The 25559-nt window shown below is 42.4% G+C and overlaps 1 pseudogene; it reads left to right on the top strand.

The window, feature by feature from the left end:
• Positions 1-2332: 2332 nt before the first annotated feature.
• On the top strand, positions 2333-2942 carry LOC114042453 (annotated as a pseudogene).
• Positions 2943-25559: the final 22617 nt, after the last annotated feature.

The following is a 25559-nucleotide window of genomic DNA, read 5'->3' as shown; positions in this document are numbered from 1 at the left end:
TCCAGATGGGGAGGGGAGAGGGAGAAAGGTACTAGTATTGCTTTACATGTAAATTATGTTTTGTATCTTCTGCCTTAATACTTGTTTTTTTTAATTGTCAGTCAAAATGAATGGCCCCCTAAAGTCCTTCCCTGCCCCCAATATTGATGTGAATGAAGACTTTACAATCTCCCTGTGAGTTTTATGAGATTGGTGGCAGTACTTGGGGGAGGGGAGGAGCTTTACCTGTAAACTGACTTAAGACCAGTTCAAATAAAAGTGCACATGTTAAAGAAATATATGTGTATATATATATATATGTATGTGTGTATATATATATATATATATATATATATATATTGCCTTTGTCATCCATGGGCTATATGTCTAACAGTGAGAGTTCTAGATCAGAGTACAAACACTTTAGTCACTTCATTAGCAAAACTCCAAATTGCTTTCCAGGCTGTTTGGATGTGTGCAACTCCATGAACAAAGTACTATATATTTGTCTTTGCGCAGAACACCAGAATTTCCATGCTTTTTCATTTTTCCCGATTTCCTGGGTGTGAGGGGAAAATGGAGTTGTTTTCATTTTCAAATCTCTTATTATTAGTGATTTGCAGCATTTCCTATGGTTGTTTAGAGTTTGCAATTCTTCTTTTGATAACTATATGTTCATATCCTTTTGGCACTTATTAGTTGAATGTATTGATGAATGTAATTTGATCACATGTGTATGTGTTAGTTACCTTCATATTTTGGAAATCAGACACTTTGCAGAAATATCTGATGCACAGACTTATTTTTCCCGTTTAATAGCCCTTCTACATATTCAAGTTGCACTGAGGTTAAGTCAAAAGAGTTACAATTTCTTGCCATTAAAATGTTTTATTTTATCTTTCATGATTACCCCTCTCCTTTTTTAGTTAAAAACTCTCCCCCTGCAGCTATAGAAGGTAACTGATATGATTCTCTACTATTTTTTAAAATAATGTCACCTCTAATATTCAGGCCATGTATCAATTTTGAGTTCATTGTGGTATGTGGTATAAAATGTTGATCAAACCAAATTTTTACTAAACTGCTTTCCAATGCTCCCAACAATTCTATCAATTAAGTGACTCTGCCCTAAGGAACTTGTGTGTGGAAGTAAGTAAATAATCTTAGATTTATTGAAGACTGGATTTTGGAGTTCAAATGGTTCTGTCCCTAGTTGGGTTTGTTTCACTGACCTATTTTTCCAACTTCTAACCATCACCAAATACTTTTGATAAATTCTGCTTTGTAGGAGAATATTAGATAGGAAAATGCTATCCCTCTTTATTTCTTACTGCTTTAAAGTCATCTTCCATAATATTCAAAACCTTTTGTGTGGAAACCAAATGATATATTAAATATATTTTGTAGGACTTTCTAATTTATACCCCTGGTAATTTAATTGATACAGTAGTAAATTAATATGTTATCATCATTTTTATTCTATTGGAGTATTCCAACCCTGATCAATGAATAACCTTATTATTATTTAACATTTTATTTTAAAATATTTTAGAATGGTTATACATGTGATCATTATATGCAAAATTAATTCTTATAATTATGTGTGTATATATCTGTGTATAAGTATGTATATATTTTAGAATGTTTTGTGTACATATTTTTATAATATTTTTGGAAGCGTTCTCCCTATTGGGGAAAATCTATTTCTATGCAGAAAAACAGCATTATGTTTACCATATGGAGTGATAATCTTCTAACAATCTGCAATTCAGGATGTCACCCTGTGAAGGAACATCTTATTCAAAAAGCCTTTTAGGCAGAGAGGATATGCACTGGTGAATGGAACACATTAGCATTGCAATTCCAGGTTGGTGGAAGAAGTTGGGAAGGATACCTATTAAAGCTTAAAACTGCACTAGGACTCTGGAATGCCCTCTGTAAGACTTGACTGTGTCATAACAAATTGACTCCCAGATGCTTTATGCATTTTGCATTTTTGTAGCAAATTTTTTTTATTTTACATTTAAATACAAAATGAGAAAAGAAAAACCAAAGCCATTGCCTTGTACACAACAGACCATAAGAGAGGATTCATTTTGTATTTACTAAGAATGAAACTTTTCTTTCTGTTATTTCCTCATGATTTTTGTCATTAACATACGTGATGGGTGAAAGATGAAATAACTGAGGAAACAAGGGTCCAAGTTTCTGGGCACATCTGTCCGTTAAGCACTGCATGTCAATCGCATAACAAATCAGGGCCAGGCCTCTTCAGCATGGCACTGGACTCCAGTTAGAAGGGAGACAGTGGCTTCCTGCTCGTGCTCATTCCTGTGTGCCACTACCTCCAGAGATGACTTCCTGCACCATCACCTACTTCCCTGTCCCAAGGCGATGCAAGGTTATCTGGATGCTCCTGGCTGACCAAGACCGTATGCGGAAAGAGGACATAATGACCAAAGACATATGGATGAAGGAGGACCTCAAGGCCAGCTGTCTCTGTGGCCAGCTCCTCAAATTCACACGTGGAGACTTGGCCTTGCAATGCCACCTTGAGATCTATGGGAAGGTCACTCAAGAAGCCACTCTCTTGGACGTGGCTAATGGTGGGGTGGAGGACCTCCAGCTCAAGTACCTTTCCCTCATCTACCAGAATTATGAGAAGGGTAAGACAAGTATGTGAAGAACCTCCACATCCAGCTGAAGCCTTTTGAGACCCTGCTGAAGCAGAACCAGGGAGGCTAGGCCTTTATGGGGGGGGGGGGGAACCACAAGACCTCTTTTGTGGATTACAACCTGCTGGACCTGCTGTTGATTCACCCGACACTGGCACCCCGTTGATTGGACACCTTCCCTTCATGGGCTGCCCATGTAGCTCAGCTCTTCTCCCGGCCCAAGCTCGAGTTCTTCCTGGCCTCAACCCAGCTGCTGGTCTCCCCATGAACAGCAATGGTAAACAGTGAGGGCTCAGCCTGACCCTTGTCTTGCAATAAAGGCTTTCAAACAAACACAAAAAGGGGGAGGTAGGACAGATTTTTTGTGCATTAAAAGAAAATAATTAACAAGATATAAACCAGGATACGATATTAGGTAATCTGATTTCTAATTCGATGAAAGATTAGGGATTTTCCAAGTTGGGAGGGGAAGAGTGAGCAGGTGCAAATCTCTGAAATCGGGAAAGGAGGTGTCCCACTTCCTCCCCCAAGTGTCTGTAAAGAATCAAAGAAACAAATGTAACTGATTGACCAGTATGGGGCCAGTTTTCAGATAAGACATATGAGTTGCTTGAGATATATAATTGTGAAAAAGAAAACTTCTTTTATCAGTCTTTGGATCTGACTGAGTTTCTGGTCAGTATAACCTAGGTCCTTAGTTAATGGTATCTGAGCAACATGTAGAGGTGGTCCAGCTTCCCAGCCATACAAGGAATTCAATACAAGTCCAAACAATGCAACACATTTTCTCACAATTCCCGTAATTGAATAAAATTTTACCACAAAACAGAAACTGGCCTAGACCCACAATTGAATACAAAGGGAACTAAGGTCACTCCAGAATTGAGTCACAAAATGAAGTCAGTGTGGTTCACTCGCTTCTCATAATTCTCTCAATTCCCACATGGGTAAGGCCCTTACTCTCTGATGAGGGAATATGATCTGAAGGAGGCAAAGGAGAGATGAGCCTAAGTGTTCTGGGGATATGAGTTGAAGTGGACCCTAAAAGTTGAAAGCATCAAGGAAATGAACCTTACAGGAAGATGGAGAATCTAAAAGATGGAGATGAAAAGAGAGTGCATTCCAGGCATCCTTCCCACCTCCCTCCACCAATCTGGAATTGGAATCTTAATGTGTTCCACTCATCATTGCATATCCTCTCTGACTAAAGGAATTTTAAAACATGATTTTCCTTCATGAGGTCACATCCTGAATTGCAGATTATTAGAAGATCACCACTCCATATGGTAAACATGATTCTGTGTTTCTGCTTCTAGGTTTAAATGGATTTTCCCCAACAGAGACCACAGTTCCGAGAGTACGTGTACTTGTAGGATCAGCAAAGTTGAATTCTTACAAACCACATCTAGGATCTTCTGGTCCCTTTCTCTGTTGACCCCTTATATTTGGTCTCTGCTTGTGGGGTTCCAAATAGTGAGACAGGCATGAGAAGCACAGGAAGTCATGAGAGGAAAATAGGACTGGCGTGACCAGGTCACTCTGGAAGACACACTCACTGTCGTCTTGAAGCCATAATTTCCAGCCAGTGTATGTTTCAGAGTTATATTGACTATGGGGTGGGGAGTGGGAGCAGATCGAAGGAATCTAGGAAGGTGAGCTGAGTCTCCCTACCTCCTTGGTACTCTCTTCATACAAGATCCCTAATGGAAGTGACAGTGGGAAGTCAAACCAATCTGGAGCATAGAATTTAAAGTTGGAAGGGACTTTAGACATCCTCTAATTCTAGTCTGTCATTTGCAGATGAGGAAACTGAAGCCCCATATCTCAGCCCATTGTTTGTTTGCTCAATTTTCATGGGCTTTCCCATCCTGTGAAGAGGAGTGAAGAGAATAAAGGAGGAGAAGGAATATGATATTCAGCCAGGGGTTGTGAAGAGGGTGGCCCTAGATACTGAGAAAAGGAATGGTCACGATCAGTCTTTGGGCTCCATTGCCCTGAAAAGACCTTCCTCTTGCCCCTCCACTCCTTATGGTCCCACTCTCCCAGCCGTCACATCTGTCCTCCAGCGTTCTGGAGTGTCTAATGGCCTTGATCCAGGAAGGTGAGGTTCTGTGGCTCTGGGGAGCAGAACTCTTCCTTCTTAGTCTTACCTACTTCCAAAGAAGAGTCATCTTAATCCAGAAAAGATAATGGGGAAGAGTGGCTCACTAGGGAGGAATGAGGGATCTTCCTTAGGATCATATAGCTAGAAGGGACCTGAGAGGCCAATCCTCCCATTTTAGAGATGAGGAAACTGAGGTCCAGTAACCTGCCCAGGATCATACTGGGAAGAAGTAGCAAAATCAGCATTTAAACCTAGGCTTTTCTGCTTTAAATCCAGCACCCTTTCCACTTTACCACACCACCTCCCTCTGAGAGTGAGCCTTCACATACATTCTCTACTCACAGTTCCCATTTCCAGAGAATATAGCATGAATGGGAAATGTTTCCACTGTCTCTGATCTTGTAGATTACCCGGGTTAGAGCTCATTCCTTGGAATTCATTCCCTCGACTGAGCAGTGTGGAATGCCACCTTCCAGGAGCATGCTCAGGTTTCCCCCCACCCCTCACCTTTTACTATGAGTACCAGAGAGTCACTGGACTGTGCCCAGACAGGCTATTCACCAGAGTGATGGGGGCAGTTGCAATTCCCCGTGTGGCTGGAGTTCACTTTGGTTAAGAGGAACTCAGCTCCATCGTGGGTGGGCTCAAGCTTCTCCTCTCTTTCCTTGTACAGAGCAAACCTTGTGGTCTATGATGGGCCCTGACACAGAAATAGCACATTCTGACCTGGATCCACAAATCTTCCAGGCCAGGCCCAAAGGGATAAGTTGGGGAGAGCACATATAAGACAAAGCAAAAACCAAAGGTTACTATTCCCCATGGTCCCTGCTCTAGAATGAAGGTTCAGACAACTCTAGAGAAGGATGATCCAAACCATTCTCTCAGTTTCTGCCTTTGTCCCTTCTGTGCCATTTTGGCATTGCCCCTCATAGGCCGTACCCTAGAGGAGGCATGTGGAAAAAAACAACTCCTCTCTTTCTGTGGTATCCCTATGAGCAGGAAGTATGGCTCTCTGTTCTTGCCACAGAAGGACTCCAGGTCATGAGACATTCACTGAGTTGGCATTTCCACATATCCCCATTCTCCTCCTGATCAGTCCCTAGAGCCAGACTGGGCTCCTCAAGAACCAGGTCCCCAAGCAGCACCCTGCCAAAGTCTCTCCTTCCAGCTCCGGGGGCTGTTGTACGGCCCTCTACCCTACCAGCAGATTCCCTTTCTCACCGTATGTCAAGATCTCCAGGACAGAGCTGGCTTCTGACTCACTTTGGGGGGGGGCAGGGAATCAAAGCACATGCAGTATTCTGGGCTGTCACAAATAGAAGGAAATCACCCCAGGACCCACTTGTGCTGTAAGGGCTCTGAATGCCCCTTCTGGAGCAGACTATGTCCACATCTGGGGAGTTCAATCACTGCTGTCGGGCTGCTTGCAGGGGTCACATTGCCTCCTGGAGATAGGATGGGGCTTTCTGAGAGAAGAAGCTGGGCTTTGGGAGAGAGCCTAGGAGAGAGAAGACACTGTCCTAGGAGCCAGAACACCGGGGTTCAGATCCCAACTCTGCTTCTGACTGTCTGAGTCATCTTGACCAAGCTCCCTTTCTTTCCTCAAATTTTGCATATGTGTTCAGTCAGTTTCAGCTGGCTCTTCATGACCCCCATTTTGGCCTTTTCTTGGCAAAGATACTGCAGTGTGTCATTTCCTTCTCCAGCTCATTTTACAGATGAAGAACCTGAGGCAAATAGAGTTAAGTGACTTGCCCAGGGTCACACAACTAGTAAGTGTCTGAAGCCAGCATTGAACTCACAAAGATGAGTCTTCCTGACTCCGGGGCCAGCACTCTCTCAACTGAGCCGCCTAGATGCCATATGTAAAAATAGCTTGGCCATATGTAAAATAAAAGGATTAGACCTGATCTCTAATACTTTTCTAGTTTAAATATATGCAGAATATAGACCATCGTCTGAAAGGGACTCCCCTCACCTCCTTCACTCCTGAGTGTGAGGAGTCAAAGTCGGGTGACTATCTGAGGACTCATCTGGCCTGATCTCTCCCCAAAAGTTGTGTCAATGGGAACCGAGCAGTTCACAGCCTACAGTAAGACCCTAGTTATGAGCATGGCCCAGAATAATGAGTATTGAGGCCTAGACCTGTCTCTGCCGTTTGCTTTCTCTGTGGTCTGGGAGGGAGTCTTCTCTCCATGGCTCCTTTTTCTCTTTTCCAATATGAAGGATTAAATTCCAAGGTTGTGGATGTGGGTGAGTAGAAGGATGGTGGTACCCTGAAATGAAATAGGGAAATAAGGAAGAGTTTGGGTTTGAGAGAAGGTGGTGATTTCTGGTTTGGCCATATTGAATTTGAGATTTCTCTAGGACATTCAGCTTAAAATGGTCGAGTCAGTTGGTGATGTGAGACTGTAGCTCAAAAGAGATGTTGGGGCTGGATGATAATGATCTCAGTCTGGGTTGAGATAGTAACTGAACCCTTGGGTATTGATGTGGTCGCCAAGAGGGAGTGTGTAAGAGAGAGTGCCCAGCTGTAAAACCATGCATGCCCTTTGACCAATCAATACCACTACTAGGTCTGTAGTAGTGCCCAAAGAGATAAAAAGCAGAAAGGAAAAGGACCTATGTGAACAAAAATATTTATAGCAGCTCTCTTTGTGGTGACAAATTGGAATTGGAAATTGAGGCAATGTCCATCAATTGGGGAATGCTGAACAAATTGTTGTATATGATTGTGATGTAATACTATTGGGCTTTCGGAAATGATGAGCAGGATGCTCTCAGAAAAACATGGAAACTTACATGAACTAATGTAAAGTGGAATGAGCAGAGCCGGGAGAACATTGTACACAGTAACAGCAATATTGTATGATGATCTACTGTGAATAACTTAGTTATTCTCAGCAATACAATGATGCAAGACAATTCTGTAGGACTTATGATGAGGAGTGCCGTCCATCTCCAGAGAAAGAACTGGTAGAGGCTGAATGCAGATCAAAGATACTTTTTCTATGCTTTATTTTTCTTGGGGATTTTTGTCTGTGTTTTCTTTAACAGAATGACTTACATGGAAATGTGTTTTGTATGACTACACGTGCATAACCTATGTCAAATTGTTTGCCTTCTCAACGAACGGACCAGAGGAGAAAGAATTTGGAACTCAGAATTGGAAGAAAAAAAAGAATGTTAAAATTGTGTTTTACATGTAATAGGGAAAAAAATAAAATATTAAACAAAAAGAGACGATGTCCAGGTGGGAACAGAACCAAGAAAACATTGCCACAGCAACCTAGAGAAGAAGAAAGCGTATCCCAGAGGAAATGGTGCTAATGGTATCAAACGCTGCAGAGAGACCAGGAACAATGAGACGTTGGGGGGGCGGGTATTTGACTTGGTAATTATAGATCGCTGGTAAATTTGGAGATAGTGCTTTCAGTTGAGATATGGGCAAGAAGCCAAGTTACATGGGCTTGAGAAGTATGTGAAAGGTGAGGAAGTGGAGGCAATGATCACTTTTTGTTTTGTTTTGTTTTGTTTTTTGTTTTTTGTTTTTTTCGGTTAGGCAATGGGGTTAAGTGACTTGCCCAGGGTCACACAGCTAGTAAGTGTTATGTGTCTGAGGTCAGATTTGAACTCAGCTCCTCCTGAATCCAGGGCCGGTGCTCTATCCACTGTGCCACCTAGCTGCCCCAGTGATCGCGTTTTATAGGCATTTACGTGTGCAAGGAAGGAGATATTTCAAGTGAAGGTTTTTGTAAAGATGGAATAGAATTGGACGTGGTTAAAGGAAACAGGATCAGGTAGATGAGAGAGAGTGGAGATTAACGGGAAGTGATGACAGCCTGCTAGGGGAGATGAGCAGCCACTGGATCACGGGTATGAGAAGAGAGGCGAGGCCTGGCACGCAGAGTCACATCTTCTTTCTTCTCACTGCACCGTGTACTAAGCACTTAACAAATGCCTGGAGTCAGAAAGACTTGAATTAAAATCTAACTTTGGCTGTTTACTAGCCATGTGACACTGGACAAGTCACAGAATCATTCCCTGTCTCAGTTTTCTTCATCTGTAAAATGGGGATAATAATAGCATCCACCTCCCAGGTGAGAGTAAAACGAGATAATATTTGTGAAGCACTTTGCAAGCCTCCAAGAACCATATACAAAGTGCTACATAAGCCATTGTTACTGTGAAGATGGGCTAAGGAAGCTCCCAGTGAGGGCTTTGGGGCTCTGTCGCCTTCCTCCTCCAGTGCCCCCTTCTTCCCTTCACCCCCAGCTGCCTCTCAGGAAGGTCTTGAGGAATGCACCCTGTCACCCAGAAAGCAGCAGAGAAGCATGACTTCTTCTTGTGACTTTTATTCTTCTTGTTACATGAGTTGTAGGCTTCCCTGAGCCCTGCCTGGGTACCTGGTCCATTGGCCACAATGGCAGCTCTAACTCCATGTCAACAGCTCCCACGTTCCTGAGGATGAATTCATTATCCAGCCAGGAAACAGCCACCTCATCTCTGAATTTCTTGTCCTTGAAGAGGTAGAGGAAACGAGTGTTTTTCTGGAGCCCCTGGTACAAAAGGTTTACACGTGATTACCTGCTCTCTCCCTGCCATGGGAACACAGAGCACAGTGCTGAGTGAGGTTCTACAGAAAGCCATTTCAACCTGCATCAGTGGGCAGCTCCTCCCCCACCCCCCACCTGCTCTCTTCCTGTCTGGGCCCCTCCCAGAGCAGCCTATCCCAGCTTAGCAAAGATTCCTCTTCCACACTGCTCCACAGCTATCCTGAAAGGGGGGCTCAGTGCAGAACCATGAGGAAGAAGGGCAGAGGGGAGGGTGGGGAAGGACTGACCTTTCTCTCCCTGATGCTCTGACCCAGACATAGCCTTGTGAGAGAGGCCTTCAAGAGAGACAGGTCCCAGACCATCACCCACTACCAACTGCCCATTAAAAGAAGCCTAGATTCTGTGCTATCTGGCCATGCTGCCAGCAATACTCAATAGCCTCCTCTTACCCTCAGAACTCACACTTGCAGACCATCTATAAGCTCCTCCCCACACTAGCTCTAACCTTGGCCCCTCACACTCACCAAAGTAAAGGAAAAAAGTGAGTGTGACAGGTATGGCTTACCATTTCCTCTGTTGATTGATCTCAGCTACATGGAAGGAAGGGTCAACCATAGCTGGGGGCTGGGCCCAGGATGTGGTGGACAGATATGCTGTCACCTCCCCTGAAAACGGGCCCCACCATTTCCCATATGAAATTAGTGATATAGGAAATAGCTCCGTCCCATGACCTCCAGTCATTCCTGACTCCCCCCCCCATAGCGGGGCACATCCTCCCTTGGTCTTACCTCCCTCTCTCAGTCTCCTTTCCCACCTCAGGAGCATGCTCACATTCCTTTTAAGACCATTTGTTTTAGTAGAGAGGGCTAGAAGATTCTAACCCTAGTGTTGGGACGTCCTAGGTTTTAATCCAGGCACTACCATGTTCTAGCTGTTCAAGCTTGATCAAGTTCCATTATCTTTGTTGATGTCCTGTGAAAGGCCAGTTAGGTAGGATTTCATGTGGAAACACTGGTAAATCTCCCACCAGGGTTCAGATTTGGCTATTCTCCGCCAACCTGCAGAAATAAAGCTTACAAGGAAAAAAATGTTGCATCAGTACTTTTTCAGCCAGTCGTTGTTTAATATAAAACTTTCTGCTCTGTTGGGGGGGGCGGCATGCTCATGTATGTTCATGAGCTCTGAAATTACTTTCTCTGAGCATAATCCGTTGTCATTACACTTCTCCTGCCTTCTAACCCCAAACCCTGCTCTTTGTCCACATTATGACCTGTAGTCCTTGGCTCCTCAGTTCTCTCCCAAGCCATTGCCCCTCCCCTGGTTATTGTCTGTCTCCCTCCTCATCTTGACCCCTTGATGAACCAGTTCAACTCTACACTGTCCTCTTCTCTCAAGTACTTTGCCCCTTATATTTGACTATGCATGTTTGTAATAGCAGTTTCATTTTTATTTCTTCTCGGTTGGGGGGAGGGAATAGAGTAGAAAGGGCAGAGAAGGCAATTTTTTGCTGATTGAAAAATAAAATAAAACATAATAAAATAATTATAAGTGATTCAGAACATAGTTTAATATGACTGTTGATAAATTGAATTACTTCCTTCAAAAATTGCATGTTCAAGATTCCATTCCAAATAGGTCAGTATAGAATGTATAGAATCAGTATAGAATCAGTTCATTTATCATTGAGGAATGGTTCTTATCCTCATAAATTTTAACCAGTTCATTATATATCTTGAAAGTGAGAACTTGATCAGAGAAACTTGCTGAAAACATTTCCCCAGTTTACTGTTTCCCTTTTAATTTTAGCTGCCTTAGTTTTGTTTCTATAGAAGTGTTTAATTTTATGTAATAAAAATGACCCATTTGATCTTCTGCACTTTCTCCCTATGACACATTTTCTCCCTTTTCTGGTAATGACTCTCCCTAACCATACATCACAAAGGAAGTATCTTCTTTCTCTTCTAATCTATGTAGGAGATGACCTTTGCTATCTCAGTCATGTGTCCATTTGGATCTCATCTTGGTATCTGGAGGTACTGCATGTTCACTGATGCACTGGGCAGCTCACAGAGGTTATTGCCCGCCAAGAAGAAAAAAAATCAAAAGAGCTAAAGAAGAGGGTGTGGATCAAAGAGTGAAACAGACTTTGTACAGTACAAACTCCTAAATTGTTTGTCCTTCATTTTGGAAGAAGACCAATGACATCACAGGGTGATGTCTTGACTAGCACATGAATTGGGTTTAAGCAAGGCAGAGTTGCACAAAGTTGTCAGCCTCACTCTCTCTTCCAGAGTCATCGAAGTCCAGTGACAGAACAAAAGTCAAGATGGTGATGATCGGCTCGAGATGCAGTGGATGACCTTGGCATGTTTGATGTCTGATCAAGCCCCATATGCTCTGCTGTACCTGCATCAGCTGCCTTCACAGCTGTTGGAACAAATTGTTCTCATCCACCCATTCTGCTGGGAAAAGTCTTCATGTGCTTAAGTAAACTCCTGAGTAGGTACGTCCTGAATCTCCAGTCCTACCAGCGCTGAGTTCACTTAGTGGGGGTTCTTCACCTCAGAGTAATGATGTCTGTGTCATCTTAGATGACTCAGACTTTCAAAATCCCCTGTGTTTGATTGCCAGTGTATGGAGAATGTCTGGGCATGTTTTGAGGTTTTGCCCTTGTCAATAAGTTCCCCCACTACAATCTCATCAGGTGATTGGGTAGATTCTAGTGTAGAAATTTTGTGGAATACAAAATGAATTTTTCAAAATGCATATATTCTCAAAAATGGGAGAATTTTGATGTTCTGTGACTGTCTGTATAATCCCAATGACAACTTTTCAAAACCTGAAGTTATAAGATCATAAATTTCAAGCTGAAAAGGACATTAGTGGTCATTGAATCCAGACCCCTCATTTCACAGTGGAGGAAATTGAAACCTGGCTTGAAGAGGTTATACAGGGCAGTGCCATTATTTGAACCCAGGTACTTGGACTCCAAATCTAGGGCTTTCCGCCACAAGAAACTGCCTCTCACTTGAAGGAATTCAATTCCACAAATACTTATCAATTACATACTACATACAAGGCACTACGAGAGTGCTCAGTGGAAAATAAGGCCAAATGAAGTAGTCCTTGCCTTCAAGGAAAGCAAAAATCAACATGAACAGGAAGAAGTTTGTGTTGATTTTGTCACTACACATTGACCCATTGATACCCCTACTAGGCCTATCCCCCAAAGGGACCAAAGAAAGAGGAAAAAGACCAATATATATAGAAACAAATCTTTATAGCAAGTCTTTTTTGTAACAGCAAAGAATTAGAAACCAGAGTGCCTATCATTTGGGGAAAAGATGAGTAAATGATAGGATGTGAATGAAATAAAATCCTATATACTGTTAGAAATGATGCCAAGGATAAATCTAGAAAAACTTGGAAAGACTTCTATGCACTACTCCAGATCAAAGTGAACAGATCCAAGAGAACAATTTATAAATATATTCAAAACCAATAGAAAGATAATCAATTGATCCATAAACATTTATTAAGAACCAGCTACATGCCTGGCACTGTGCTAAGTGCTGAGGATACAAAAAATGCAAAAGATAGTCCCTGCCCTCAGGGAGCTTACAGTGTAATGAGGGAGACAATATACAAACAAATATACAAAAAGCAAGCTATGTAAAACAACATGAAAGACTTACAAACTGATCAATGCAATGACAGCTGATAATGGAGCATGCTACCCACAGTGAGACAGAAAACTGATGAACTAAAAAGACGGAGACTGAGAAAAAAATAATCTTTTGAAATAAGCAATGCTGGAATTCATTTTATTTGACTATGCATATTGGTCAGAAGATTTTTGTTTATTTTTGTTTTTCAACTTGGAGAAAGGCAAGTATGAGGGAAAGAAATAAATGCTTATTAATTTTAAAAAATAAAATAAAAGTTTTTCCTTTAATTTTAGAGTTACAAGGGCATTCCAATCCTGAATTGTAAAGAAAATACTGATAAAGACTCTGCCATTGGTGAGAAGCAAAAATTAGTTTTGTTTTGTTTTTTAATAACTTAAGCCCAAAGGCACTAATTTCCTGGGACTTTTTTTGTTATTCAAAGAGCCTGGCTTCCTAGAGAGAAGGTATTATTTTAGAAAGCAAATGCCAGTTACAGTCATGGCTCTCACTGCTGAATTACTCTGCAAAGGGAAAAAAATTGCTGGGTATTTTTTCCCATTGATCCAATGAATGGATATGAGAGAACTCTTCCTTTGTGGAAAAAAAAAAAAAGCTAGGGCTCAAATCTGACCTCAGACACTTAGTAGCTGTGTAACCCTGAGCAAGTCAGTTAACCCTGTTTGACTCAGTTTCCTCATCTGAAAAAATGAGCTGGACAAGAAAATGGCAAACCATTCCAGCATCTCCACCAAGAAAACCCCAAATGGGGTGGCTAAGAGTCAGGCCCAACTATAAATGACAGAACAACAACAAAGTTAAAAGTGATATGGCAGAGCCCATTCTTCCTCTTAGGGGGTAGAATTAGCACCTCAGCTGAGGACTCCAGTTGAAGCTAGAAGCTCCACATCCTCCTGAGGCCACGAGGTTGGAAAGTCATCATGCAGAAGGTCCCCAAGAGGACCAATTGCATACTGAGGATGATGCTTTGACTCGCATCTGAGCTCTGCTTTAAAGGAAGGTCAGAGTTCTGCCAGGTGGAGGTGAAGATGAATACATTCCGGAAACAGGGGACCACTTGGGACACCTCACAGGCCATGGGGCCAGATAGGGAAGTGTCATTCAATAGTCAATACAACTGGAGTTCCCAAGATCCTAGTAAGTCACAGGCAGGAAGGGAAGTCAACCTCATTGTCTGCTAATCCCTGCTGACATAAGGAATTAGCAAGGCTTTCCCAAATTTCAGTCACCTAAACTTTAGGGTTATGCTCTCTCCTGGAGGCCAGGCCATATTGAAAGGAACGATTTACGGTAGAGACCTGCAAAAGTAGGACACAGAAGCAGTTAAGGGTAGGTGTTTCCCAGTCATCTCCCAAGAGCTTAACTTGGAACAGGAGTGAGCAGAGCTGAGGATCCGTCTCATTCTTCTCTTCCTTTTTTGGATTCAAAGGGTAAAGAAAAACCTCTTTAAGGTTTATAAACCACTTCCCTCACTGAAACCTCAAGGTATAGCTAGGGCAAGTATTATTTTCCTCATTTGCAAAAAAAGAAACAAACCTGAGCTCTAGTTATAGCCACATACAGAAGAGGCACTGTAGCTGAGGTTGATATTTAAAAAACCAATAGATTTTGACTATCTACTGCTTGTTACTGAGTGCACTGAACATTCAGAATCCACTGGAGTTTTCAGTCTCCCTCTCCACCCCATCCCTTACCTCAGGCTGAAACTTTCAATCCCTTACTTTTCCATTTTTACCCTAATGGCTCTATTCCATCCCATTCTATTACCTCAATAAGAATTTATCATATGGTTGGGATGTACCAGGTACTATGCATGCTAAATAGTAGAGACCCAGATGCAAATATCCATGCATTCAAAAAACTTAGAGTGCAGCAGCGTCAGTATAAGGCATAGGACCTGGAACACAGTAAACACTTCACGAAGGCTTATTGATTTGCTTCCTCATTGACTATGTAAAACAAAATTGAGTTAGTAACAAAAGCTCTCTGAAAATCACTTAAATTATCAACAAGGTGCAGTATGGTATCTTTAGACAATTGCACTTGAAAAGGGGTTAGAATCTCTCTAAAAGAAGGCTATCTGTATCAGAGAGGGGCTGAATCTCTGACAGTTGCTATAGCAGCAATTGAGTATTGGTTTTGTTTTTTATTGTGCTTTTCTAAGTTATAAATAAAAAGACAGGCAGCAGCCAGAAATTCTAATCAAAAAAGGCACCAAAAAATGTAAGACTTAGCTGACCAAACAACAATAATCACAGCTGATGATCAGGACCAAAAATAAATGCCCTTGAAATACCTTTTAATGGGATGGTATTAGAGGGTGATCACAGCACCATCCAATTGTTTTGTCTTCCTAATTTTCCACAAACAAGAAAGTACACAAAGAAGTCTAGAGCAAGGGGGACCCTGGGAGAATTCTAGCTGGACAAATACTAGGAAATTCAATCAAGGTTGTCCTTATTAGCTCTATCTATTCAAGCACAATAAATAGATTCTTTGTGGACATAATGATGAGGTTTTGGGTTCGCATCCAGTACAATGAGATGGTCACACTATGAGAGGTCCCTGGGAACTGAGACTGAGAAGTGCAAGGTTTACATCTCCCATCTCATGCTTATCCCACAACAAACACATATTGGACAAAATGGTGGCTAGAAGGGAAGTACTTGTTCACACTATTTAAATTATTTTGTCTGTCTCTGTCAGTCTCTGTTTCTGTCTGTTTTTCTCTACATCTCTATCTTTCTGCTCTGTGTCTCTCTGTCCCTGTCCATCTTTATCTCTTTATTTCTGTATGTCTCTGTGTCTTTATTTGTGTCCTTTTGTCTCCCTCTGTCTTTATCAGTCTCTGTTTCTGTTGCTCTGTCCCTCTCTGTATTTATCTCTCTGAATTTCTGTCTGTCCCTATGTCTCTTTATGTTTGTCTCTGTCTCTCTCTTTCTATCCTGTCTCCGTCTCTATCTGCCTCTATCTGTCTCTCTGTGTGTCTTTGTCCCTCTCTGTCTCTGTCTTTATGTCTATCTGTCTCTTCTCTCTGTCTCTGTTTCTCTCTGTCCCTTTTGACTCTGTTTCTCTCTCTCTGTCTCTGTCTCTTTCTCTGTCTCTGTCTCTATCTCTGTCTCTCTCTCTCTTTCCCTCCCTTCCTCCTTCCCTCTCTCCTCCACCTCTTTTTCTCTCCCTAAGATGAATCTATACAAGTTTGATGCATCTAGGATGTGACCCCAATGTATAGTCTAGAGGATGGACAGAGAAAACCTCAGGTGCACAGAGAAGAATTCTGATACTCCAATGTACCTGTGATCTCATCCAGGTCAGTTTTCCAGCTAAAAATGTAAGCTATATCACCTCCTTAATTGCTTACCCTGTTAGAATTATGCCTATGTCCTCCTACAAATTCAACCAATCAGTCATACAGGCAAGTGGTCAATAAGCATTTATTAAGCACCTGCCATGTTCCAGAAACTGTGCTAAGTGCTGTGGATACAAAGAAAGGCATAAGACAGTCCCTATGCTCAAGGAGTTTTCCAGTCAAATAGGGAGAAAACATGTAAACAACCACGTACAAACAAGCTGCAGACAGAATAGAAAGGAGAGAGTTAACAGATGGAAGACACTGGAATTAAGGGAGGATTAACAAATAATAAATGGGAATCGATTATAAGGAATCTGTTAAATGCAAATTTATACAAATAAGAGCCATTCCTCAATTGATAAATGGTCAAAAGATATGAACAGGCAGTTTTCAAAGTAATCAAAGCTATCTACAGTCATATTTTTAAAATACTCTAAATCACTATTGATGAGAGAAATGCCAATTAAAACAACTCTGAACTACTACCTCGCACCTGTCAAATTGGCTAATATGACAGAAAAGGAAAATGACAAATGTTGGAGAGGTTGTGGGAAAATTAAAACACTAATGCATTATTGGTGAAGTTGTATGCTGATTCAACCATTCTGGAGAGCAATTCGAAATTATGTCCAAAGGGCTATAAAACCATGCTTACCTTTTGACCTAGCAATGCCTCTACTAGGTCTGTATCTCAAAGAGATAAAAAAAAAAACAAAAAGGAAAAGGACTCATATGTACAATATACATATACAATATATGTATTTATATGTTTATAGCGGCTCTTTTAGTGGTGGCAAAGAATTGGAAATTGAGGGGATGTCCATCAATTGGGGAATGGCTGAGCAAGTTGTTGTGTATGATTGTGATTGAATACTATTGTGCTCTAAGAAATGACAAGCAGGATACTCTCAGAAAAAAAATATGGAAAGACTTACATGAATTGATGCAAAGTGAAATGAGCAGAACCAGGAGAGCACTGTACACAGTAACAGCAATATTATATGATAATCTATTATGAACAACTTAGCTATTCTTAGTGATACAATGATCCAAGACAATTCTACAGGACTTATGATGAGAGATGCTCTCCATCCCCAGCAAAAGAACTGGTAGAGGCTAAATGCAGATCAGAGATACTTATGCTTTATTTTTCTTGAGGTTTTTTGTCTGTGTTTTCTTTAACAGAATGACTTATAAGGAAATGTGTTTGATGACTGCACATGTATAACCTATGCCAAATTGCTTGCTTTCTCAATGAGGGGGGAGGAGAGAGAGGCAGAGAAGTAGAAAAAAATTGAAAAAAAAATGAAAAAATGGGGAGGGGAAATGTTAAAATTGTTTTTACATATAATTGGGAAATATAAAATATTAAATAAGATTTTTAAAAATCTACTAAATGCATGGCAAGACAGAAGTAAAACAGTCCTTGTCCTCAAGTTTACATTCTATCAGGCGTTACAACATGTCCATATATAGATATAAAGGAAAAAGTATGTGGTACATCTCGAGCTCAGTTAATGAAGTCAAGGAAGACACAAAATGTGTAATCAAGATATGTTAATGAGGTGTTAAAGGAAGAATGACCCAAGTTTCTCACCTCTGTTTTACACACATACTTTTCTCCTGCCTGCTACCCGGCATCTTACCATGGGACCCCCTGAGCTCAAAATCATGTGCCTGTCCCAGGGTGATGTGGGGTGGGGGAAGAATGGCTTCTTCATATCATTGTTTCCTAAAGCAGCTAGGTCTAGGCTGCAGACTTCCCACACTCATGTCCCACACACAGTCACCAAGTGGCCCCTCTCCCCACATCTCCGAGCCCTAAAATAAACACCTCTCACACACTCTCTCAGGAGATGAAAGAGCCCAATCTCTCTGCTCCTGTACCACAGCTAAGTGTTGGCTCATGGGCTTCCCATCAAGATTATTTTAGACTTGCTTGGCAACACCTGGGCTGCCAGTCATGCCAGGTTGGCTGTGAGTATGGTTATGCTCTGTGGGTTAAATCTGCACTGTGGGAGTCTCTCTGGCATTTTGGGACAGGATAGGAATTGCCTCTGGGTTCAGTTCTCCTGCCCTGTAATAAAAAAACATAGTCTTTTAACTATTCTGTGACAGATTTGTTGGAGAAGAAAGACAGTGGAGGCTAGGAGGCAAGTTAGGAGACTATTATAATACAACTCCAGGCTTGAGGTGACAGAAGGTCTGAACTCTAGGGGTAACAATATGAAAGAAAGAAAAGGCTACATGGGATGTAACAGAGATAGAGACAAGATGCATGGGGAGAGGGAGACAAAATGCAAGGGAGTGAGAGGAGGGCTTGCAAACTCCTGATACTGGAGGAAATCCATTTCCTCCCATACCTCTCATACTTTCCTCTGCAATGTTCTGGGCCAAGAAGCTGTTTCACCAAAGGGAAAATTGGATGGACCAAAAAAAGAAGACAATGGAGGGCATGTCCCTTTGATGACTCTATGCTTTGGGGAGTCCCCCTCTCTGCCACAGAGGCAGACTAGCAGAGTCCCTCTTTTTCTCTGCAGAGATAGAATGGACCCCGTGCACTCCGGTCATTTCCCCTGTTCTGCTGGAGGGAGGTGGGAAGGAGGACGCTGAACCTTAGATGTGCTGGACAGCAACCTCTATGGAGGGAGCTCTTGTGTCTGGAGGTGCCAGGCTCACTTTAATACGGATCTCCGGTGCCTAAGGAACTGAGTTTTGTGAAGTTCTTATGATCTCACTCTTTGTGTGGGCAGGTAGGGCTTATTTTAAAGCTTGAACATGCAGGGAGAGAGGCCGGATATGGGGAGATTATGGGGATGAAGGTGGGGTGGGCAGTTCCTGCCCTGACCTAGATGCCTTAGAGAACCATGACGAGAACCCTTCCTCCCACCCACACAAAGTCACCCTGGGACGTGCCTGCGGCTTTCAGCTAGGACGGTCGTGTGGCAAGATGTAGAGCAAGGTCGAGAACCACGCAGAGGCAGAGAAAGAGCTGGGGGGCCACAGCCTGGTGCCCTCCTCTGAAACACCCACCCTCCAGCCCCCATAAGTGTTGGAGTCATGGCCATTCCAGTAGGCCAAGGCCTGGGATAGGGCATCTGGGATCCAGAGTAGGCGCCCTGCCCCCCACCACCCCACCACACACACACAGACACAAACCTGCCTGCCTGCATGAAGTGGCACTGGGTCAGGAAGACAAGTTCAAATACAACCTCAGTCACTTCCTAGCTGTGTCACTCTGAGCAAATCCCTTAACCTCCGCCTCAGTTTCCTCATCTATGAAATAAGGATAATACAAGCACCTGCTTCCGAGAGTTGTTGTGAGAATCGAATGAGATATAAAGCTTTTTGGTCTGAGATGAAATGACTGGCTTAAAACCCTACAGCTCATACATGGCAAAGCTGGAATGAGCAAGATGCTGAGAATGGTGATGGTGATAAAAATAATTGTTCGCCAGGTAAGAGGACTGTGGGGAGGGCAGAGGAGGGGCCTCTGGGCTCTCCAGATCCCAGGTGGGCTTTAAACCTCGCCATGCTGCAGCCTGCCCCATTCCCTTAAACAGTCACCACCTGTATTCTTTCAAACAGATTTTGTACACACTTACATGTGTGCATATTGTCTCCCCCTAGCGAATGGAACAAGATTATTTTTTTGTCCCTGCATCTTCAGCACGTATTCCAGTACTTAGTATACACAATGGGTGCTTAATCGATGCTTAACAGTTCGCTGATGGATTTGGGGAACTCCTCATAACCTAGATATTTTCATTGCTCTCTATGGAACTTCCCACTGGAGCCCTGGCTCTGGGCTATCCCTATGTTCATTAACCTCTCTGGAACTGATACTTTGGGAAGCTGGCACAAGGACTCCACATCCCACAAGTGTGTGTATCTGCTAGAATCAATTATGTGACCTAGACATCTGTCTCTGCTCTGTTGTAATGAAACAGGAGCCCTTACCCTGCCTTCGCCTTTCCCACTACGGTTCCATCCTTCCCTTGCAGACATTACAGATCACTGAGTGGTGGGGTAGGTGGCAATGTCCCTAAGCATGCTGGACTTGGAGTCAAGAACACTTGACTTCATCATCCTGCCTCAAACATCTACTAACTGTATAACCTTGGGCAAGTCACTGAACCGCAGCCAGCCTCAGTTTCTCCAACTGGAAAAAATGAGGATAATGGCAGCACCTATCTCCCAGGAGAATCAAATGAAAATATACATATATGCACATATACATATATGTACACATATGCACACGTACATATGTGTACATGTGTGCACGTATACATATATGTACATATATGCGTGTGTATATGCACTTATGCACGTATGTACATATATGCACATATACACATATGTGCATATATGTACATGTATGTACATGTATGCGAGCATGTGTGCATAAAATCTCAATTATATAAGATTTGCATATCTTAAAGTGCTATATAAATGATTATTTTATTTTTTCCATATTTGAGTAGTCTCTGCTCCAGCCAAACTGGCTTACTTGCATTGCTTCCAATGTCCTCTCTCTGTGCCTTTGCACAGGCGGGTTCACCCATCTAGAGTGCCCTTCCACCTCAGCTCTGCCTCCTAGAATCCCTGGGTCTCCTTAAAGCCCACTTAAAAAGCATCTTCTTCATGAAGTCCTTCCTTCTAATGTTTTCTGCCTCTTCTCTCCCCAGTTACTGTGCTTTTACCTTGCAAGTGCAGTTTCCATACTTATGTGTAAACTTTGCTGATTTCCACTTCCTGCTCAAGGCACTAGTTAATCTTGATTAAAAGAACATAAAAGACCCAGACATACACATGGCTATGGGAAAGCCCTTTAACAAGGCAACCTGCCTCTTCAGGGATTGAAGAAGGTTCTGGTTCATCATGGTTGCAGAATTTTATCACTGCCTAGGTGAAAGCAAACTTGTTCTTATTTGGTCATGCCCAACTCTTTGTGACCCTATCAACCATATCTGTCCATGTGGTTTTCTTGGCAATGATACTGTTCCTTCTGAACTGGATCCTTTTTTCAGGCAATCAGGGGTTAAGTGATTTGGCCAGGGTCACACAGCTAGGAAGATTCTGAGACTGGACTTGAACTCAGGTCTTCCTGACTCCAAGCCCAGTGTTCTATCCACTGACCCACCAGTTGCTTTTAGAGTAAGCTTATCTGTTATATTAGCTTAGTTGCAAGAGGAGAGGCAAAAAGATTTTTTTAGAATACAAAGAAATGTGAAGAGCATGCATCTCTGCTTTGTATTAAATGGTGGACAGTTTCTAAATTGGTGTCACTAAATGATAAATTGGAACACATGCATTGTTGGTGGAGTTGTGAACTGATCCAACCATCCTGGAGAGCAACTTGGAACTATGTCCAAAGGGCTATAAAATTGTGCATGCCTTTTAACTCAGCAAACCACTAGTAGGTCTGTATCCCAAAGAGATCATAAAAATGGGGGAAAAACCCATATATACAAAAATATTTATAGCAGCTCTTTTTGTGGTGGCAAAGAATTAGAAATTGAGGGGATACCCATCAATTGGGGAATGGCTGAACAAGTTGTAGTATATGAATGTAATGGAATATTATTGTTCTGTAAGAAATAATGAGCAGGTGGACTTCAGAAAAACCTGGAAAGACTTGAATGAATTGATGCTGAGTGAACTGAGCAGAATCAGGAGAACACTGCACACGGTAAGAACAGCATTGTGCGATGACCAACTTTGATAGACTTAGCTCTTCTCAGCAATGCAAGGATCTAAGACAATTCCAAAAAACTCATGATGGAAAGTGCTATCCACATCCACAGAAAGAACTATGGGGTTTGAATGCAGATTGAAGGACACTATTTTTTCTTTTGTTGTTATTGTGGTTGTTTTTCTCTCTCGTGGTTTTCCCCTTTGGTTCTAAGTCTTCTTTACATAACTAATGTGGAAATATGTTTAATATGATTGTACATGTATGGCCTGTATCAGATTGCATGCCATCTTGGGGAGAGGGGAAGGGAAGCGGGGGATAAAATTTAAAACTCAAAATCCTGTAAAAGTGAATGTTAAAAAATAAAAATAAAATGGTGTCACTCCTGTCAAAAGATGGAAGATACATGGCCCCTCACTCTTTGCCATTACCTTCCAATAGCATGTCAATTCCTTGAGAGAAGGGCCTCTACCTTGACAGAAGGTACCTACACAGTACCTGCCAGTTGTCTGTCCATCCCACTTCCTGTGAAGGATTTATTTTAGGCCATGTTGGGTCCCTTTCTTGCACCTCATCCCTCCCCATGACACTGTGGAGTGCCTACCATCTTAGTTCTTCACTGAGAGAGTACTTCATGATTTGTAAGCATATAACATGGCCAAGACAATTAAGAAAGATGGTGAGCAGGGCTGAGCAGGGTGAGCTTGGGTTCACTGAAGTTGATGGGCAACTCCCCCACTACAAGTGAACTTCCTCTATCCATTGATATTTTTTACTTTTGAACTTTTGAAATTTGAATTTACTTTTGAATACTTTTTACTATTGAATTCTGGGTCTGTGGTGAGAGGTAGGTAACAACAAATAAATGACAACCCCTCAAAGCCTAAATCTGTAGTCTTTCAAACAAAGATAAGAATTCCTACACAACATACCTGACAGGGGTTTCATATGAATAAACCTTACAGTGCTAAAGAAATAGGAATTATTGTTATTCCATTAAGTCCTAGAAAGAGTAGGGGGCTTGGGAATGTGAAAACAAGAAGTTGGAGGAGATGTATCTTGTTTGAGTCAGTCTTCTAGCCTAACACCTTCATTTTACAGAAGAGGAAACTAAAGGCCAAAGAGAGGCAGTTACCTTGTGGGGTTGGAATCCAAGTGTGAGTCAGAAATCCTAGCCTTGAGTCCCCGCTCAGCAAGGTGTCATCCTCTTCTTCCTTCAAAGGTCTGTGCAGGTACCCCTTTTCCAGGTATTCTAGGAAAGGAGTTGGATATATGATACCAACGGTACTGAGCTGTCAAACCACCTTCAGGGCTGATGGGAAGATATCCTGACAAGGGCTGTATCAAGAAAACCTCCTCATCTCAACTGGCTCATTACTGGCAGGAAGAATTCCAGATGTGTCAAATGTAGAATGAGACACACATGGGGATGGGGAAAAAGACACAGAATTGGTTCTCCTGACCATCTTAGGTGTCATCTGCCTCAAGAAACAGGCAATAGAGCTCTGAGGGAGATACACAGTAACATACACAGAGATGGTGGAGGGGGCCAAGAAATCTCAACAACACAGCTAAAGCATTCCTAAGCCTCAAAGCTCATCTGGACTTGTTGACCTCTAAAAGTTTCCAGACTATTGTGATGGCAGACAGTTGAGAACTCTCTGCCATCATAAGCTGAGTGAAGCCTCTTGCTCCTTCTCCTAAAGTCCTCCACGAAAAGTTGCCGTGTATGTAGTCTAGTTCCTTGGAATGGAATTTTGACAGTTCCCTGCTCTCAGACGCCACACTGCCTCTGTCCATGGTGCTTACTTCTCGATCCAAGAGCAAGCCTAATTTCTTTTCCCTGTACCTGCCTTTCAGATGCTTATAGCTACTCACTATTACCCTCCCCTACATCATCTTCATGGGGCAAGGAGGTTTCAAAGCCATAACTTTCCCCACTCTGTACAACAGAGATGGAAAGCAACCTATGCGGAAACCTGAAGGACCCTTTCAATTTCCCTGGGTTCCATGGGTAGGAGTACATAAATACATGTGGCCCTGGAGACCAGTCTCAGTAATCTTTACTTCTGAAGCTCTGCTCACTGTTTCTTTGATGCCCCCTCTAGTGTCTTCTCCTTGGAATGTTTTCTGCTCTTTGTCTTTAGACTTTAAATACATACTATAAGGGCATGTATGCATGGAAGCAGGAAGGGATCAAAAAGATATTCAATCCATCAATAACCAACCAATTCCCTACTATGCACCAGGTACTTTGCAATATAAGTGGAATGAAAGGACAAAAATTGAATGACCCTTGCCCTCAAGGAGCATACATTTTGTCAAGGAAGAAACTTGTTGACTGAAAGTGACTCTTTTCATAGATACAGAACCTGAAGCAAAGAAAGGAAAAGTGCCTTGCCCAAGAAAAATAGGAAGTTAATAGCAGTGCCAGGGATAGGGTATAGATCTCCTGCTTCTCATTCTAGGGCTGTCTTTTGGTTAGAGAGTGTGTTCAAGCTCAGGTCCTCTGACTAAGGAGCTGCAGTTTGGCATTTGGCCACAAGAGACCATTGTCTGAGGATAAAGGGCAGAATATGTGTGAGTGGGAGGGGGATGACACGTGGCCATGCTGGGGACCCTGGGAGGCCTGAGAGTTCTTGCTGTCCTGAGTTGTTCCCCATAGGTAGAATACCTGATCATACCCTGGGCCTGAGCCACAATAGCACTATGAGTTCTCACCACATCCTGAGTCTCTGAGTCAGGTCCCAGCTCACTTTCCCTTCATGCTACTGATCTAACAGCATATACACAAAGACCCCTGCCTTCCTTATTCAGTGTCATGTCCTGACTCTGTGTTCCAAGGGATATTAGATGGAGATGTGGAGAGGAGAAGCTTTGGGGAAGAGGAATAGACCCCGAGGATGATGCCAGGAAGTTTCACACACAGAGATGATTGGATACTAAGTAGAAACATGAGAGAGGCATTTCCAGAGATGGGGGAAACACAGGACTAGGAGAAGAGTAATGTAAGGTGGAGAGAGGATGATCTGTCTTTCACAGGAAGTTCTCTGACATGGTATGTCCGTGCCAAAAGAAGAGAGAAAATACATTATGTTGAGTCCTCTTCCAAAACTCCACTTGTCCCTTCTTTGAGCTCATCATAAGCCTCCATGCATAGGGCATCCAGGAGAGATGGACAGGTGAGTCTGTGGAAGGCTGAAGAGTATTGAGATCATCCTTAGGAATCAGAGGTAGAAGAATATCAGGGATGGGGTGGAGGCTCCAGAAATTCCAGTCTCTGATTGCCTTTCAGATATATGTCTCAGAACATCCCTCTCAGTTTAGCTGTGCTCTGTAATCCTTGATGGAACAAATGTGACTGGGGTATTGAGGGTCTTCTGAATGGTACTGACTATTATAAATACCCAAATTTACTACAACGGACAGTTGCTATCTTCATCCAAAAAAAGAACTGATAAACAGAATAATTTTACATATATACTTATTTGTGCCTAATGGTAGCCATCTCT

This window comes from Vombatus ursinus, unplaced genomic scaffold (assembly GCF_900497805.2).
Source record: "Vombatus ursinus unplaced genomic scaffold, bare-nosed wombat genome assembly UNPS02014460.1, whole genome shotgun sequence".
Classification (NCBI taxonomy): domain Eukaryota; kingdom Metazoa; phylum Chordata; class Mammalia; order Diprotodontia; family Vombatidae; genus Vombatus; species Vombatus ursinus.
Note: the sequence above shows the minus strand (reverse complement) of the source record. Positions and strands in the feature narration are given on the sequence as shown.